The sequence below is a fragment of the Akebia trifoliata genome, chromosome 8, assembly GCF_017979445.1.
Source record: "Akebia trifoliata isolate Shusen 1 chromosome 8, ASM1797944v1, whole genome shotgun sequence".
NCBI classification, from domain to species: domain Eukaryota; kingdom Viridiplantae; phylum Streptophyta; class Magnoliopsida; order Ranunculales; family Lardizabalaceae; genus Akebia; species Akebia trifoliata.
The window spans coordinates 25,980,668-25,989,243 of NC_141382.1; positions in this window are offsets into that span (position 1 = coordinate 25,980,668).

Below are 8,576 nucleotides of genomic sequence, written 5' to 3' on the forward strand. Positions count from 1 at the left end.
ATTTACTATAAAAATAAAACATGAGAAAAATTCCCTACTTTAGGTGGAATATTTTACTTTTGAAAATGGTAATAATTTATCGTTTTTGAAATTAAAATGAATAGTGCGCTAAAATGGGAGTTTCACAATTTTGTCACCATTAATTAACTACCGATATTCAAGGAAAGTTCTATTAATAGAAAAGTCAATCTGGAATTTCACTGAATCCTAGATCGACCAATCACTCAACCCACATGTATTGAGGACAACCCTAATTGAAGAAATTAGCCTCGCTTGGTTTCGTGTGTTTGATAATCCTAATCCAAAATCCTGTGACATCTAGGATTGACTTTTTTACGAGCAAAAAATCTTTTAAGAACATCTTATGGTGTCTTGGAGAACTCTAATCGACATGAAAACAAGTGGATCAAAATAATCATCTTTTTGGAGTGCTCCTCCCCTTGATTGAACTAAAACAAAATTTTAGAAAATAGCCATAAAATTAATTTGCATTAAAAAGTTGAATGTCAGATAATCAAGAGACTAGCTATTTCTATAGAATAATCATAGTAAAGATGAGGGTGTTGAGATGGTTGGGTGTTGTCAAAGTAGTAAGAAAAGTATTTTTATTTTATTCGTAATCGAGATATCTGGGTCTCATAAGGCACCCAGCTACATCCTTGGGCACCTGCAGTCCCCTCCAGCACCCTTCCCCAAGTATCGGATAATTATAGTATAAATCCTTGAGGGTGGTCCTAAGGGATAATTGGAACCAAGACTAAGAAAAACATTATTCGAGTAAATTCAGTAATTAGCCCATTAAAAGGTTATTTTACAGAATTTGATGCGGATGATTTTGTTTGTAAAACAAATACAATGAGAAGAAGCATTTTAGTGCAAGTTGAAGACTCCAAAAGAAAAACAAAATGAAATGAGATAATAGAAAAAATAAAATAAAAAATGAAGACATATGCCTGACCAAACTGAATTATTAAAAGAGTTATTATATATGAATGATTGAAGGGTGAATCTCTCCCACTTATATGTGTACGATTTTTCTCTAGGGATTATTTGTGTATTTAATTAATTATTCAATTATATATTTTTAAAGTAAAAAATGTAGGTCGAACCCTAAGAATCCAGAATTCGACAAAGAAGAAGTTAACAAAATATCAAATGGTGGTTGTCACTTGGGAGCCACACCACCTGATCACCACTTTATGTTTGAAGCATGTTCTTTGATCCTTACACCACACTGCATATAAATAAAAGTATAGTTTAAAGATAAATATTTTCTATACATAATTTAAGATTAGAGGAAATTAACCTAAGGTATGTATTGCTTAAAAATACTTGTCCTCTGATCGACCAAATTAAATACTATCATGTAGCTGACTAGCTTTAACAATTTATTCATTGAAATTTTGACATACCACTTCGGTGGATCTACACACCTAAAATCAGTTTGAAATTGATTATTTTTAGTCAATAAATGTAAGTAATTTTCATTGAGAGATTGGAATCCTAATACTTTTCATGACGATTTGGATTTATTGTTAAAGTTATGTAAAACATAATGTTTTAAATTTTAGGGACAATGACTGCAAAGACTCATTTTTTGAAAATATGTAGTAAAAAGTCCCATCTAAAAAATATGGACTCTTTAGTGCTCACTTTATCAAATATTAGTTTGAAAAGGATTTTTGAAGTGAAAATGCCGTAATTACCATTCAATGATTTTGAGTTTTAAAGAAATGTGTTTATTTGAGAATATTCAAGGTACTCCTATGTTCCAAAATTAATAACATGCCCCTTGACTATGGTCATCTCTTATTGATCATGATGAAAAAAAATCATTATTTTCTCTTCCCAAAACTAGTATTTAACCCACATAGATGATGATGGAGATGAGTATGATCCTCATCATCAAACTGATAAAAATATTAGATTTATTAAAATATATAAATAATTTTAAATAATTAAAACATAATTTTAACGAGCAACTTGAATGTCCATCTAATTGATTCAACTAAATAATTAGCAAGTCGACTAAAACAAAATTATATTGAAATTATTAATAGCTTTTAATAAATAAAAAATTTATTTTTATTTTTCACATAAATATTAATGATCAAATAAATTGGCCAAGTTTTTATTTGACTCGGTATATTTTTTTAGTTTACATGGCCAATTTGACTCGAGAAATGGTTCCACCGAGTTTCCAATTGAGTTGATTAAACAAATCAAGTCAAAAATAAGTTTGATGATGATGATCTTCATCCCCAAAATTATAATCATCTTCTATGAGGATTCAAGTTGACTAGTTTGGAAGAAAAAAATTAGGGTCTTTTGATCATTTAAATCATTTTTCATTAACCTATAAGAGATGACCAAGGTCAAGGGGCATGCCATCTATTATTGAACATAGGCGAGCTTTAAAAATTCACCAAAATGTGGAGGGGTCTCCTAACAATCAAACCACTTTGTAAACTTGTTAAAAGGATATTTTAGGTATTTTTCCTTAAATTATTTTCAAAAGATCCTTAATAGATTATTATTTTATTAAATGGGTCTTAAATGGTCTATATTATTTACTAGGGGATTATTCGGTACATATTTTCAATAAAGAGTCCTTCACAATCATTATCCCTAAATTTTAGTATGGTTAGAAAATTCAATAAGAGAAGGCCATAGTAAGAAAAACCCAATCTTTTCCAACCTGATACATGCCTTGAATGTGGGATGCACGTGACATTGAGTTGTTCATCTTTGTTAGAAGTTGTTTCTAAAAGTTTCTATTTTGATTAGGAGTCTTTTGAAGTTTCTGATTTCGTATCTAATTTGTTACTTTAGTCTTGTTAGGAGTATGCTATTTGAGTCCTATTAGAAGATTTGTTATAGAAGATCTTTAGGCAAGTTTTTACGGAAGAGTTGTTGGTAAATAAAGGTGTAATTTTGATTCAAAAGAGGAAATAATTCTTATAATTGTGTTATCTTCTTCTCTGGCCTTATCATTTGGTATCAAAGCAAACCTTCCTAGTTTACTGGTAGCATTGACAATGGATAACGAAACTAGATCATAGGATATCAAGAAGATAGAGGAAGTGATTTGCCAACTCAAAGAAAACTTGGATAAACATTCTAGGGCACTTGTAGAACTCACACAGTATGTTGCAGCCACGAACCTTAAGTGTGATCAACTTGTTTCTACGGTGGTCTTATCTCAGAGTGAGCAAGGAAAATCAATAGCAAATATTAGGGAGATAACGAAAACAAGAAACAATTATAGTCGATATACTAGGATCGAATTTCCTTGTTTTGGAGGGGATGATCCACGAGGGTAGGTGTATTGATGTAAGAAATTCTTCAACTTCAAACAAATCAACGAAGTTCAAAAAGTGTAGATAGCATCAATTCATATGGAAGATAAGGCAATCCAATTGTTCCAATGGTACGAACGAACCAAGGGCCAAGTTAATTCGGGAGAGTTTGTGCAAGCTTTAAGCACACGCTTTGGACTGATATCGTATGAGGATTTTGTTGGGTAATTAACCAAGCTCCTACAAACGAGTACTATTAAGGCATACCAACAGCGATTTGAAGAGCTTGCTGTTAGGTGGTCCCTCTTATGTAGGGACCACATGAGCCAAAGGTTTTAAAAAGAAAAAAAACCTATGTGGCTCAATGCCTTATAAATCCAAACAAATAAAATAATTAAAAAAAAAAAGAAAAGAAATAGCCACCGTTTCTGAGAGAGAGAATTAAGGCTTTTAGATAATCCTTCCATCAGAGATTAGAAGATCATCTGTGGTCCGATCTTGATCAAATTCCAACATATTTTTCCTGACGACAAGTACTATGCATTGACTAGTGTTGATCATTGATTTTCCTCTCCAGTTGTTTGGTGAGATCTTCCTTATTCTTGTTGGAATCCACTTTATATAGTGATAAATTTGTATTTAATCCAAGAATAGATATATTATTGATGAACTGGTAGGCTCCAAATACTTCTCTAGAGAATATTGTGTATCCCATCATTATTCATAGTGGAAGTTTTGACTAGACTAGGTCCCATGGTTTTTTCCCTTCTCCTTGTAGGGTTTTCCACGTAAAAATTATGGCATCGTACCTGATTATATCTTCTGCACTGTGATTGAGTTATTTTATTGCTATTGACTATTTAATTTATACAAAGAGGGATAAATAAATTTCACTGTGCTTTGTGATTGGGATTCACCCCCTTAACAAAGTGGTATCAGAGCTAAGTTGTGGATTTCTTCTGTAAATTAAATGGAAGAGTCATCTAATAGCATGGTTAAACTCACAGCTTCCAATTATTCAATTTGGAAGACTAGGATGGAGGATATTTTATATTGCAAACAATTGTTTGAACCTATTGAGTTGAACGGTGTCAAACCTAATGTGAAAACAAATGATGATTGGAAGAAATTGAATACGAAAGTCGTCGAACATATTAGGCAGTGGGTTGATCAAAGTATCTTCCTTCATATCGCCAAAGAAGTTGATGCTTACAATCTTTAACAGAAATTAGAGACTTTAAGAATGAAAGACTGCTCAAAATAAAGCCTTTATGATAAGAAGGCTTGTGAAGTTGAAGTAAAAAAGATGGACAGAGTGTTACTGAATATTTGATTCATTTTCAGGGATTGCTGAATGAGTTGTCTACCATGAAACTTGTGCTGATGATGAGGTGCAAGCATTACTTGTTTTAAATTCTTTTAGGAAACCTTGGTGGTGTCACTCAGTAATTTGACTCCCAATGGTGTGATAATGATGAGTATGGTAAAAAACAACATGTTCAATGAAGAGACAAAAGGAAAAAAATAAGGTATTTCTTCTCATTTATAGGCACTTGTTATAGAAATGGGGGGGAGAAGCAAAAACAGAAAACCTTGTGGTTATGACAATCGTGACAAGTCAAAGGGAAAACCCAAGCTAAGAATAAACACAAAATGTTGTTACCGTGACAAGTCTGTGCATATCAAAAGGGAGTGCAGAAAATTTAAAAGGGGATAGTTGAAAGAAAAAGGCGAAAAACAGAAAGATGAAAAAGACACTACAGAAGTTGTATCTAATGGTGATGTGGTATTTGTCTACGATGATATTTATGTTAATCTCGCATGCCAGGACTCTACGTGGGAAATTGATACATCAGCTTCTTTTCATATTACTCCACATAGAAATTTCTTCTCTTCCTATACCAGTAGTAGTTATGGTTGGGTCAAAATGGGAAATGCAGTAAAATGTGAAATTGTGGGCATTGGAGATGTACAGTTGGAAACCAACATTGGGTGCAAATTGCTTCTCAAAGATGTCAGATATGTTCCTGATATGCACTTCAGCTTGATTTCTATTGGGAAACTTGATGATGAAGGCTACCATAATTACCTTGGAGATGGATAGTAGAAACTTGGTAAGTGTTCTCTTATTTTAACCAGGGAGAAGAAGATTAACACTCTCTACAAGACAGAAGCAAGACTACTCAAGGGAGTTGTCAATGTTGTTGAGAATGAAACCTCCACAAAGCTATGGCATAAGAGGTTTGGTCACCTAAATGAGAAAGGACTTCAGGTTCTTGCCAAGAAACAGCTCTTACCTAATAGCACAGGTACGCTACTAACGCCTTGTATTCATTGTCTTGTTGGAAAACAAAGAAAAGTCTCATTTCAAAAATTCCCATCATTAAGAAAGATTATATCTTTTATTTAGTTCACATTGATGTTTGCATTATGAACAGTAAAACTCTTGGTGGTGTACTTTATTATGTGACTTTTATTGATCACCATTCTAGAAAAGTGTGGGTTTTTGCTTTGAAAACTAAAGACTAGGTACTAGATATGTTCAAAGTCTTTCACATGATAGTTGAAAAGGAAATTGAAAGTTAGTTGAAATGTTTTAGAGCTGATAATGGTAGAGAGTATAAAGGGCTATTTGAACAATATTACAGAAGCCATCGTATTAGGCTTGAGAAAACTGTACCTAAGACTCCACATCATAATGGCATAGTAGAGATAATGAACAAAACCATTTGTGAAAGAATCAAGTGTATGCTCTCTCATGCAAAATTGCCTAAATCCTTTTGGGGTGAGGCAATGAGGACCGTAGTTGACTTGTTCAATCTTTCTCTGTCAATTCCTTTGGATTGTGACATACCTCAAAGGGTCTGGACAGGTAAAAATGTTTCTTTTGAGGACTTGAGAGTGTTTGGTTGCAAGGCATTTGTCCATATTCCCAAAGATGAGAGATCAAAGCTTGATAACAAAGCTAAGCAATGTATCTTTATGAGTTATGAGCATGTGGAGTTTGATTACAGATTGTGGGATTCAATTAGTAAGAAAATCATACAAAGTAGAGACGTTATCTTCTTTAAATATCAAACCATTGAAGACATATTTCGAAAAAAGTTAGAGTTTCTCAAGGAAAACTGTATTGATTTAGATCCAGTTGTTCCTCCTAGTGTAATGTATGATGAGCATAGGAGAGATGTACCGGAATAACAGATTAATATAGTTGGTGGAAATAGTGAGTCTACATTTGATAATGTAGAGTCAGAAGAACAACTAAAGCTAGCTTCTTCAGAACATCTTGTCACGCCTCGAAATCCCAACACGAATCCCTATGATTTATTAGTCAAAATCTCGAGGTATGAGATAGTCAATCACACAACCTGATAGAACATTCACAAATAATAATACTTATGAAAATAAAATATACGCAGCGGAATAAACATTTGACTAACATCTATACGAGAGTCTAGAGTAAGCGGAAGAAATCGACAAACACTGATATAAGTCAAGATCCTAAATCTCATAATTCATCAGGTTACAAAAATTTCTAAACTATCATATTTCTTATCTACAAATAAAAATCACTAGGATTCCCTACTAATCCTCAAAGACACAGTAGTGGCAAGACATCAATTTGTTCTTCCTCGAGGACCTCCTCAAAAGACTCCTCAAAGAACGGCTCTTCAATAGCTGAATAATCTGAAAGGGGAAGGATAGGGTGAGTAACAGGGGAATGTTACTCAGTAGGATGAACGCCGTTCTAACAGCATGTCATACATACACGAGTAATCATCAGAACAATTAAATAATGCAAGTTTTCATAATGTAACACACGATAAATGTTTAAGCATACTCAGTAAACAATTATAATAACTTTCAATCTATCATTTTCAATCATTTAAAGTAACATATGCATATTTTAAATGAAAACATTTATCAATCATTACAAAATAAGAAAAAGATACATAATAAGAATACGACGGTGTAATCGATAAGAGAGCAAAGGAACACGCCGATATAACTGCCTCGATTATGGCAATACGATATTCCAAACTTAACCTCCGATATGGAATCCCATCATTATAGATCTAATTTTGTGGCCGGTCTAGCATACCACGTTTGGATGACCATTTATCCGGCTCAGACTGGCCGTTGACTAAGAACCCAATATTGAGTTCAACTAACGGTGAGGTCGACCGTTTGACGACTACAGACTAAAAGTGATCACTAACTAGCCCAGAAAACCCCTCGCGTCGTAGCCTATCAAGAGACAATGCATGTGAACCCTGCTTAGTCCTACACTATACAGAGACCGCCTTTATACACAACGTTCCCCAGGAAATAAGTAGAAGAAATTCCCGAATTTCATAAGCTGTAATATGCTCTAAGGTATCCCATATTACCAAAGAGCATATGACATCTAGTGTTATCCTAGATTGACTCGTCGCTTCCGGATACACAGCAACGCGTCACTCTTTATGGGTTTTCTACAAATCTTTACTGGTAAACAAAATAATTTATTTTGTATATAATATATCATTTCTTTTAATCGAAAATACAAACAAAATCTGGTAGTGCCCTCCAGTGACAGTTATCTGTCATTTCCATCCATCAACCATCTCATCCCTCTATCTATCTATCACTTTTTACGTGGCATGGCCATTACGTAGAACTTGAGGTACTGTCCCATCAATCAGTCGAGAACATACGTTCTCTCTATCCATCATCAATTAAATCGATCAATCTATCATCTCATTTCCTACATATCTATTAAAGTAATTTTACTTTTAAAGTAATTCGAAATCCATAAAGCATCAATTAATTCCATTTGATGGTTTTGGTTGAGTCGAGAGACTCGAAAACAAAGATAAAACCATAAGACATAAAAGCTGAAAATCTATGAAAATTTAACTAAGTGTTGAAAAATGATTTTTCAAAGTCGAAATTGAAAACGAACTATTTATTTATTTATTAAAGAACTTAAAGTAATACTTAATTATTTTTAATGAAATAAAGATAGGAAATGGGTATACATACTATATGGAAGCAACACAAAAAAAATTAGAACCAAACTCAACATCTGGATACTTTTTCGAATTGCTGATTTTTCATCGAAACTCGACCAAAATCGATCCAAATATTATACCAACTATAAAATGCTTATATTACATCAAATGAACTAAAATCAATCATAAATAAGTATGCAAACATGATTCAAATTGTTCAAATATATATAAACTTAATGAAACGATCGATTTATCAATAATCATATGGATTTTCTATGAAATT